Source organism: Kryptolebias marmoratus, linkage group LG10 (assembly GCF_001649575.2).
Source record: "Kryptolebias marmoratus isolate JLee-2015 linkage group LG10, ASM164957v2, whole genome shotgun sequence".
NCBI classification, from domain to species: domain Eukaryota; kingdom Metazoa; phylum Chordata; class Actinopteri; order Cyprinodontiformes; family Rivulidae; genus Kryptolebias; species Kryptolebias marmoratus.
Window position 1 is genome coordinate 16,976,863 of NC_051439.1, and position 11,699 is coordinate 16,988,561.

Below are 11,699 nucleotides of genomic sequence, written 5' to 3' on the forward strand. Positions count from 1 at the left end.
AAACGAAATAAACATTTGAAATATATGAGTTTGTATGTAATGTATGAATATAATATACAAGTTTCACTTTTTAAATGGAATTACTGAAATCAATCTACTTTTTCATGATATTCTAATTTTATGACCAGCACCTGTAATTGCATGTCTCACACAGCTCATGGAAAGGTTAAAACCTCTTTTATGAATCAACTTGTTTGTGGCACGAGTGCTTTCGAGAATGCATTAGGAAAACTTAATCTATTAAATAAATAAATGTTTTAGGCCATTTCATTTTCTCTTTTGATAGGAAACAAGAATCTTGGTTGTTGGTAGTTGTTTTACTTGTTTCAGAATTTGAAAAGGCAAGAGAAGAAAAGTTTTAAAGCATTAAAATCTAGTTGATTTAGTTGAAACGTCTTGCACATGCACTGATGGATGTGTTCTAACAAGGAAACACCAATTCAGAGCTTTTAACTGAGGCCAACTTGTCAGATGTGGTCAAAGAAAGGCATGAATAACAGCAATAATTGTTTCACGTAATGGCTCCTAATAGACTGCTGAACATCAGCTTCTTTGTTTGCTGTTAACCTTGACCACAATGAGCAAACTAACCAGACGGGCCCAGACTAGTTTAACCACTACTAATACACTCAGAGCAGCATTGTGGCTTTTTCCTGTCAGTTTGTCACGGTTAGAAGCTTAAGCAGACATGACTGTGATGTATAAACTGTGGTGAGAGGGCTGAGCTTGCATCAACAATTACTATGACCTGCTTGTTGGCTAGTTTTTCATTTCCCTCCTATTCATCACATGTAAGGTCACTTGCTTGTGTTATCAGTCGATCAGAACGACCTGAGTGATTCATGTTCTGCTTGGCCTGACTGTTGTCTTCACTGTGGTCTTTAATAGACTATAAAAGTTGAGAGGCAGCCAGTTCCAGCGCTTGTTTCCCATGAACATATGGTCCAGTTTGGCTCAGGGAGATAAAAGTTTTGAGTTCACTGTTTTAACAGTGTCAACCTGTCCTTTTGAAGCCTCAGTCACACATAGTGGTGATTCATTGGCTCTCACAGTGCCAACACATTTTGTCTTGCAGTGGGTATAATAGGCACCAGGAGTCATGCCCCCTACATGCTATGTGGGGGGAGGCTACAGGCGCAACCTCCCTCTTGGCGTCAGGGCTCCTCAAGAATGCAGAGAGGGATTATTGCGTGCCTGTGGCAGTGATGGATGCATGGGACTCTGTGCCTCCCCCCTCTGCACACACTCTCACACAGAAATATACCCACAAAGCATCTGGATGCAGACTATTTGGCCTTCCCCTGCAGCAGAAAGTGCCAGCTTTGCAGGTATGCGTGTCCCTGCTGGGAGAAAGCCAGAGTTTGGTTGTTTGCCCTACTACCCCAGATAGAGCTGTACTCACCAGCTGTGTGTCATTTTGGTTTGAAGGCTCAGCTTCAGTCGTGCCAGCTCACTTCTCACTCTGAACGATTCACTTTGTCCCTTTTAAACAGCAAATGAATCAATTTCTCCTCCCTCAATAGGTTACTCTTTCCAAATGCATCTAATGATTGATGCTACACATGCATGTCTTACCCGCTCCTAAATTGCCAGAACATTGGTGTTCCTGCATGACTCTGAATTTTTCTCTGCAGTGGTCAATGCTCTGTGATGGATCACTTCAGAGCGGCATCATTGTGTCTCACATGGCTGCCACGGTTCACTACAGTGGCTGTTGGTATGATAATGAGTGACTGAGTTGTGGGCTAAGAGCATTAATCACTCACGCCACGTAGCGTGAGACAGATTATCCTGCGACACACAAAGGACAGCAACAGTCAATTCCAGAGGAGATAAGACAGCATGTTGGAGGGGGTTTAACGCAGGTGTAGCTTACTGGTTTTCACACTTGGGTGATCACAATAAAAAAGTCACAGCTGACATCAGCAAAACATTGACAATTATGACAAATATTTTGATTTATTCTGCAAGCCAACAATTAAACTGTTCTTCCTGAAGGGTAAAAGCTACAATTTTTTTCACCCTGCCTCAAAGCCACTTTTCTTTCCCTTTTTCCTATCTTGCTGGAGATAATTGGATATCTCGCCTCTCTTTTTAAATGAGGCAGCTGTCATGTTTTGCCCCATCTTCCCAGACAGGGTGAGGTGTTTGTGTGTTTCACTCCAGCCTTCAGGTTTTTATTGACCCTGTCTGTTAAAGATTCTTTACATATTTGTGCTGCCTGCCATTCATTCCGCTCATACTGTTACTTGTCTCATAACCTCCAGATATTTTCTCTGTACCTCCAGGACAAGGACTGTCAAAGCTCTAGCTCTGCTTGGTGTTGGGAAAAAGTCATGTTAGGCTGAGTTGTTCTGCTGCTACACAGATGTTGAGGTATATGTGATAACATGCTGATTGTGCTGGAAATTCAATCCAGCCAAATTGCCGGAACAAGCAGATAGTGCAGCTTTGGAAGATATTCAAGTGTGTGTGTGATTTTCCTTCACAGGTTTAACCCTCAAAATGACCTTCATCTGTCCATTAAGCTGCCTAATTAGCAGAAAAGCTGTTGACGAGCTGATTTGCAACCAAAGTAGTCCAGCTGTTCAGTACATTCCTCACACTTCATCCTTTCTTTCCTTTTAATTTGTTGGAACTTTTAACCAGTTCATTCCTCCCTCAGTTATTTAAAGGTGGACTCTTGCAGTAGTTGGATGCTGACACCCCCTTGAGGATGTCAAGAGCTAATGTCTTTTCAAAACAAAACCTCAGAAGACATTTATAGCACTGCACGTTTTATTTTATATTCCCACACTGGCGTTTTCAGCAAAAACAGCGATTCATCCGATGTCTGTGCAGACATCATCGCTCTTCTGTTGGCAGGGAGCCTGCTACAGTGACACATCCTTGTTAAAATCGATGTTGAAATCACTCTGCCATGGGCGGACTTTTGTGAATGGATAATTATTGTTTTAAAAACAGGAGAGGTTGATTTTAAAAAAAAAAAAAAAAGTGACTAGATTATTGAGGTGTATTGAGTGGTCCAGAACATAAGAAATATGTTTGAAATACCCCCCCCCCCCAATCCCTCTATGTACAATTTAGTTTGCACCTTTTACATTGAAACCTCAGTTTATTAATTTGGGTTATTGTGAATTAGTTCAAATATTTGTGTGTTTTATGTGTGCATTTCAACAAAAAAACTTATGCATGCTGAAGCCTACTAGTAAAATGGTTTAGGGTAGAACCCTGTGTTAAACAAAAGCTTTGACCTTTCACCTCTATTCAAAGCATCCCAGCTTAAGTAAATTCCATCTGTCACACACTTCCACTCCTACCCCCACTTTTGCCATCCAACTAATTTCAAATCCAGGCACTTGATGTCTTAAATCCATGCTTCTTTGTGAGGCACTCTACTAATTGCCGCTAATATTAAGCAATTAAGATCTATTTATTTCCCTCCGGTGGATATTTTGTTCTCAAATTGCTGCAGATCAGAGTCCCCAGTGAGCACGATAATCAATGGCATCAAAGCATAAACGGCCTCCAGCCACGAGAGTGGCTCCATCATGCTGTTTATAAAAGACATGAAATATTAGGGAGCTGAGTGAAAACTCATATTTCTCCCTCCGACTCTGCCCCGGCGCTCTTCCTCTCCCCCATTCGTCAGACCGCTCCCCCCTCCAGAATGAGTTTTTCATCAGAGATGGATTATCACAAGTAATCTGTCTGAGATTAAATGCAACATGATATGTGTTTTGCATAAAAATAATAATTTACTCAGAAGGTTAAGATGTCTGCAACACCACATTAACCGGATGGATGTTTTACTGTAGTTAATAAAATTATATGAGGTGCCATGCTGTCACTAAACTGGGTGTGTGCATGGTTGCCTTTCAAAATAAAAATGAAGCACATTTCTGTTTAATTTGGTCAACAGTCAAATGTATGATGGCTAAAAAAATCAATATAAACATCTTTTTTTAACTGGAGGAGCAGATCTGTGAGTGATGTTCATTCTGTAACAGTGTTATCACTGAGGTGAGTGACAAAAGCCATCAGAAGTTATCTAGACCTCTGTATCACAGCAGATTTCTAAGAATTATCCTGACAAAATCATTAAACCCAATGTCAGCGCACACTCCTGACTTTCATATGTGACATCTTGTTTATATGCTTTCCTTTTATTTTTCCTTGAACAACCCCAATTCCTAATAGGTTTGGACAGTGGAACATAGTAAACATATCAAATGTTGAAACTAAGAAATTTAAAAAAAGGGTCATTTGGAATTTGATGACGGCAATACAAATAGTTCTAAATAGATGGCACAGAGCTGTAAAAGGTTGTAAGTGGTATGAATATGAAAGCTAGAGGAGCATTTAGCAAAGAATGAGGTTCATCTCATCAAAGAAAAATTTAGGAATTTAGAGAAATCTCTGTGTACAAGATCAAAAGTCAATATTGGATGCCCATGATCTCTGACCCTCTGGTGGCACTGGATAAAAAAACACTTCCATAAATTACTGTCTGTAAACAGCTTGCTGCGCCATCCACAAATGCAGGTTAAAGCTCTATCAAGCAAAGAGGAAATTATGTGGAAACATCAGACAGAAATGCTGCCATCTTTTCTGTGCCAAAACTCATTTAAAATGGATGTGTACAATGTTTTATTGTGAATAAAAAATGAGTTTATGAGAATTGCAAATCATTGCATTTTGTTTTTAATTTGCATTTTAGACAGTATCCCAGCTTCTTCGGAATTGGGGTTGTGCTTCATGACAGTTCTTCTGGGTAAGGCTCACTAATAGGCACAAATTTGTCTTCTCAGTATTTTTTATTTTTTGAATTATATCATTATTTTCTGTGCCCTTCAGATTCCCCCTGATTACATTCATGTAGAGGTTGAAGACAAGAATGAAAATGACTTAGGAATGTTAAGTCAGTTGCCCAGAGCTTGAATATATGGGGATTTAATTTGACTCTGGAGAGTGGAGCTTATCGAAGCCTTAATTGATCATAATTAGGGGTCAGACAATTTGGCCGGATGGAAATAGACCCACCACCTGCTCTGTATGAATATGCATCACAGCAGCCCGCCCTGACTTCTTTCTTCTTCTGTGTCTCACTCTTTTCATGTCTCCCACTCGCTTCAGGCGTGGTGTTGACCAACCTTTTTAGCTGCTTGCAACTAAAGGAGGACAAAAGCTTTTTGAGGAGATCTCAGACTGGGCCACGAGAACTATTGTGTCGTTAACAATGTTGTTTAGTCCTAGTTGATGCTACTGATATTATGTCCTTGGGCTGACGTCTCTGTCAAGCAGCAGGCTGATAGAAGGCTATTCCACAGCTGCTCATACAGCGTGGCATGGTATTGAATAGCTATTCAGGCCATGATACTTTTCAGGAACATAACCGAATTCGGTGCTTTAGGTAATAGGCCATTGGTTGTAATGTTTTGTAAACTAGCAGAAGCATTTGGAGCAGCGTTTAAAACGGTCTGGTGTAGCTCTGCTGCGTGTTGTCCTCGTGTGGCTTTCTGAATGGGTCCAGTTTGACTGTACGACCACAGTTATGTGAACCACAGACAAACGAAGGCATGTGTGGGCTTTCAGACTGACAGCGGTCTTAAGTTAGTCTCCGCTTGGCTAAAGCTTAGTCACAACACTTTGGAAATTTCAGTTCCTTGGAAAGTTTAGCCTTTTTATTGGGTTTTTAATTGATTGAAAATTTGATACACTTTAGGCCCACATTTGGCTTTCTCAACCCCCCCAAGAATCCATCAAAGAGATTAGGCATGTCACTGACTCCGTTTCCTCCTGTGTAATTTCCTTTTTGCCCCTGCTCTTGATCACCTCTAATCACTCACTGGTTCTTTTTTCTTTCCCTTACTCATGCTTGCACACTTAGACACACGCTGTCTGAAAGACGGCTCCCCCATCGCTGGCTGCCTCTCTGGCCTCCTCCTGGGGTCATTGTGGTATTTAGGATCAGACAAGAGCTGCAGTCATTGCGCCCTCCATGGTGCCTCCCATGCAGCCCTGCAGACCTTACACACCAGACTGTCTCACCCAATCGCCTCAGATTACTCAAGGGAAAAAAATAAATTCTCATAACCCCACATCCTCCTGCCCGTTAATGGAAAAGCGGGATGTTGGGATGTTTCATACCTCTTCTAATGGCCGAGAGGTATGAAACATCCCGGTGTCTCTTTCTGGGTGAGCTCTTCTGTTGAGAGTCTCACTTTTTCCGCTCTGCTCTCTGGCTTTTCCTCCTGGCGCTGCGTTACCCAGAGTCAGCCTGGGAGGATTGTAATTCGCCGCTCCTCCAAAGCCGGGGGGGTGGAAAGAGTTTCCACGTGTCCTCCAGTGTGTCTGAGTCAGATGCAGTGTGTCTGTGCATGTGTTGCTTTAAGACTCAATGAGTACAGGCAGAGAGAATCCACTTTGAGATTCAGAGAACGGCAGCTACATTTCTCCTTTGCAAAGCTCTTCAAAGAGCTTTTAGATTAAAGCCCGTGTCACAGAGGTAAGGTATGTTATGTTCTGTTTTATCTTTCTATCCCTTTTGTTTCTTCTGTTTACTGGATTAGTAGGAAGCCTATTGTCTTGTTGTACAGGTGGGAGTTCCTTGTGTGTTTATGAGTATTAAGTTCCTATTTAAATTTAGTGGATAGTAGTTTATTTATGACCTATTTCTTTGTCTCCGGTGTGTAGCCTTGTAAGAAAGACCTTTCACTTCTTAAACATTATCTCTTCTCCTGGTATGCGTCAAGGTTTTCAGCATTTTTTGCCTCACTCACGCTTCTTAGAAAATATCAGAGTTTGACAAACTTTGTCTAAACTTTGTATGCAAAGTTACTGGTTGTCCACATTGTTTGGGGGAGTGCTTCATTTGAAAGTGTTCAGAGCGATGCCAAGGAAGAAAAAATGTTTCTGGAGTGGTGGCGGTATACGTGTATAAATCTTTCTGAGAGCTGCTGTGTCATTTTTTTGGTCTGGAGCCAGGCGCGTAGCTTCAAAATGTATAAGAAAGTCCGAAAGACACTTAACAAGCACTTTGATGGATGTTTGGTGGCTTTTCCTGGATCCACCACATGGTAATATGAGCTCTCAGTGAGTGATTCATAGATTTCTACTCATAAGCAAACTACTGTGGGATACTTTAAATCTCATCCATATGACATAATTGCAGCAGAAGACAGGCTGCTTTTTGGCTTCAGTAACATCAGTTTGGGTCCTGTTGTTTTTGTTTTGTGTACAGAAGGAACTTGTTGGTTGTTTAATTCAAAGGTGCAGAAGTAAGAAGCTGTTTCTTTAAGAGCTCTGTTGTTGCAGCACCAAAGGAAAGTGATAAGAGTCTCTTGGGCTTTGAATTGACAGGAGGAAGGCTGCTCGTTTTAGTTCAACAACAAATGACCTCATAGCTCTTAAATTGCACCATTGTTATTATTATTTGCATTTCTTATTTTTGATTTCTTCAATTGACCAATCCAACTTGTGAACATTGTTACTTTAAAGTGATAGTTCAGGTCCAAGCAATTAATATCTTACCTGTTGTGGATGGCTCTTTGAACGGCTTCAGTTTGGAGAAATAGTTTGTCCAAATGGGGCAAAGTCCAAAGGGATTGCTGCTGTCCTAAATCAGTTCCAGTCTCAAAAATTTAATTGTGGTTTATGCAAATGCTGTTTCTCTAAACCGTTACATTTCTGTCAGTTTTACACTGCACAGTTATTTACATAGAATTCTGTGGTTATGTGCAAGTGTAAACAGCGGCAGTTAGCTATAGCACTTCTTGTAGAAATATAAAATTTCTGGTTGACCGGTAAGAACCTGTAGACTTAAAAATCCTATATAGAAGAACTTTCTCATTAAAAAAAACAAACAAAAAAAAAACTATATTCTAAGATGGCAACAACCCACTTTGGTGTTGGCCTGACAATAAGTATTGTGTTGGGAAACAACTTGGCGTGTCACTACTAGGTGCTGGTGTGTTTTCTTTTTTAAAAAAGATTGTGACATTTGTATTAACTTTTTAAATTCACCCATTTCAATTGGTCTTCAAATATTGAAAATATCTCTGTCCAGCCCTACTATCCACAACAAGTAAGATATTAGCTGTTCATAATCTTTCCCTAAATCCCCACTTAGGCCTGAACTATCCTTTCAAAAGGCTATTTTCTCTAAAACCAAAGCTTTGAGGCAGAGTAAATTTTATAAAAAGCGCTAACAGCAAAAAAAAAAAAAAAACGAAACAAACAACAACAAAAAAAACATGGAGGTTATTTCTCTGGAGAATTTTCCGTTTTCACACTGCTGGGCCAGTAGTTTGTTCTGACTGCTGTGTTCACCAAGTTCAGATTCAAAGCCGTGAAGGTCACACTCCTCATGCTCAGGTTGGTTTGTGAAATAGTTTCCTCTTCAACAAATCCACGGTGGTCTTCACGAATAAAAAGGACGATTACATCCTTAACACTTCATGCACCTTCTGTGTTTATACCATACCAAGGTGTGGCCCAGTCTGTGCTGGTATCCCAGTCCGGAGACGAGAGTGAGACTAAACATGGAGCTTATGTGGGAGTCACCCAGGGGCAGAGGGAGAAGAATGCCAGGTCATGGGGTGTACCGAGAAGCACTGGGGTGGCAGTGGTCCCTTGGCCTTGGAGCAGATGGCCTATAGGAAGTCTTTTTGACAAGAACAGAGGCCTGACGGCAAAAAGGGAGGGAGAGTTCAAGACTAGGCACAGTGGTCCACTGCTAAAAGGAAGACTTGTCTTGTTTTCTCTCTTTTTAAAAAAAGCGGCACAATACACCAGTTCAACTCGCAGCAGAAGGCAAATGTGTGCGTCTTTGGGTTTGTGTGTTGGCACGCCTTTGAGTCTTTTCATACTCTCAGCAGTGCTTAGCCTGAATAAACTTTGCAAGAAAAGCATCAGTAGTGGTGGTAAAAGAAAGCAGTCACTGTGACAAGTTCGACAAGCGGCTTTATGTTGACACTTGGTGTTGTCGACAGCTGCTTTCTCAGTCTTCATTCATGAAATAGAATTGTAGAGTGTTCTTCATTCATGTAGAGGCATTTTGAACCATTCTGCTTTAACTTACTTGCCTCTGGTGGTGAAAATATATTCTGCCTTACTTGATGTATTGCAAAGTGATTGCATCAACAGGTAAGAAAAATTGAGTAAGAAAATATTCCATGTCTGCTTTTGGGTAACGAAAAAGAAAGTTAAATGTTTAGAGTCGTGGTTGGACCGCTCAAGTCGATCACTGTAACCATAATACTTGCATTCTGCTTATGGTTCAATGGCACTGTGGCTTCAACACAACTATCATGGCAAAGATGGAAATTATTGGTGTGTTCTAGCAAGAGAGCTGCCTTTAATACAAGGGTTCAGAATCAGTGGTTGTCTCGGTATCACTTCTGATATGAAGCTTGACAAATGACGAATGCAGCTTGTGTTTAGTTAATCCCCTGACCAGCACAGGGTGATGGTTTAAGTTTATGACCAGACCTTGTAGGTCTACAGCTGAGTTCTCACTGAATTATCCAAAGCTGCTTTTTTTTTACTCTTAGTTAAAACTGTTGCAGATGGAGAGAATAATTTTCTTGCATTAGTTTTTGTCATATGGTCTCTTTTTTTTGCAACTGGATCTTTGTCTTGTCATTAATCCTCAGAAACTCTTGAAAATAGACCTAAAGCTGTTCCTTGAAGGAATGCATATCGCCTGCCATCTTTCATGTTAGTTTTAAATTAAGATCTTCTTTTGTTGAAAAATGACAGATCTACAGCTGTTTTGTCCCAACCTTGAAAATAACTGCATGCTTGATCTCATGGAGTATTGCAAGAGCAATTAGCGCTCAGATTATCAGCTACTATCACTTTAAATTTCAGCTCAGTATCTCTAGGTTTTCCTGAGTTATAGCCATTTTTGTTTGCTAAGGTTGATTACCTGTGGTAGCCATCTATAAATGGGGTGATTTTTAAAAGATGTGGTGAGGTGTGCATTCAATTATTACTTTTTGAGTTTCATTATTATCTGTCCACTGGTTCATGAAATATTTTGCTTACATGGCAGACAAACAGGAAAAAAACATTATTGCCTCTTCTCAACAGGCAGTAGTCCATTTACTCTTCCAATGCTGTTTTAATCTCACCTCACAGTATGGGTTTACCCAAACAGACACAGTTAAACTCTTACTATAATGCTGCAGATCATCTAATCCAGAAGGTCAGGATCGTTGGCAGTGGGATGTTTACACTGTAACCTTACACATGGTGTACGTGTGCCGCACAGCTTAGTGGAGTTAGCACTACTGCAAAGTCTCCTCTGAGTTGGAGCAACATGTGTGCAGGTAGATTACATTACACACAAGATACCACAAGACCCTCAGTGTGTCTGCAAATATCACTCCTTTCTCCCTGACCTGGATCCCACTCAGACAAATTTGGCAGTGATGAGTGGAAGGGGAAAGGAAAAAAAACGGAACGAGTGAGAATTCCAAGGTTTAAAAATAAACATACGGTTAAACTGCAGTCGGCTTTGTGAAACCTTCTCCAACCCGATGAAAGGTGACGTCATTTAATGTGTGGAGGTGGAAAAATGCAACATATGTTTGGTTAGGAGAGCCCAGAGTTTGGTTTGGAGGTGGAAGAGTGAATTTTGAATTTAGTCATGCAGTACAAAGTGCTACTACTCTACTGTACTGCCTCCAGTTCAGAGTTTAGCCAAGTTGACATACCCAATAAATAAGAAATATTTTGTTTTTGCAGCATTGACTAAATCTCTATGCCCAAACCTCTTGTTTTCCAAGATAAACTTTAACTGTTGTGTTTAATGGCTGTTCTAATTTGTTAATCTGACACAAATATCTTGTGCCAAACACTGTTCTTGGCAAAAAGCTGGGGATTATTTCTGCCATGAAGGTTGCACTCCTTTTACAAAGCATGGACTCATTACACAAAGTAAATTACGGCACAGTGGGAGGAGACTAAGTCCACTTCCTTTATGTTTCAGGTGAGCCAGACTTCAGAGGATTTGGTTTGATTTGAAAAATGAGGCATCTAGAGTGAAACAAGGCATTTGGAGAGGTAAGTTTAACAGCAGTTTTTTTTTTCATATCCAGATTATTAGTTTTGTAATGCCTTCTTTTTTGTTTTCATTGATGCAGAAAAGGTAAATCAGTGTTACTTAATCAAATTTTAAGGGTTTGAAAAGTTGTTTATATTGTTCTAATCAGCTTGGTGAGCTAATTTAAAGGCTTAGTGTTGACCTGTACCTGTTATTTAATCACATACAGGCTGTCTCTTTCCAGCAGCAATCCCCTGCAGTTCATGTTGTACATCCTGGAAATGAAATGTGTATTTGGTCACGGCTGTTCATCTTCAATAAAACAGTATTTTTAGACAGTTTGAAAGAGATTTTTCATCGTCCCGACTATTGTTGCACATAACAACCATGACAGCCTAAAGCCTGTATATCTCACTCAACTTTCTTTTCTAGACAGAATGAAAAGATGTGGTAGATGGGGTAGACTTCACCCATTCATCACCAGATGTTATCGAATTACTTATTCTCTTTGAAAGAAATATGAAAAATATTAAACCTGTTGCTGTTTCACTTTGGCAACAGTTACAGCAGATTTAGATATAATCTATGGGGGTGTCTGTATGGTATGATGTACCAAATATTTATTTGAAACAATATATTCATTTTCTCT

General features: G+C 40.2%; 1 protein-coding gene across 6 annotated transcripts in view; it reads left to right on the top strand.

Moving 5' to 3' along the window:
• tiam2a (TIAM Rac1 associated GEF 2a) overlaps window positions 1-11,699 on the top strand; it is an 84,360-nt gene that overhangs the window by 34,131 nt on the left and 38,530 nt on the right. For 4 of the 6 annotated variants that reach the window (XM_025005136.2, XM_025005137.2, XM_017414013.3 and 1 more), the window contains exon 2: window positions 10,997-11,070. The gene's annotated coding sequence lies outside the window, so the exon portion shown is untranslated. Of the gene's footprint in view, window positions 1-6,369; window positions 6,514-10,996; window positions 11,071-11,699 lie in introns of those variants that run through there. The other 2 variants (XM_017414027.3, XM_017414035.3) reach the window with 2 other exon arrangements.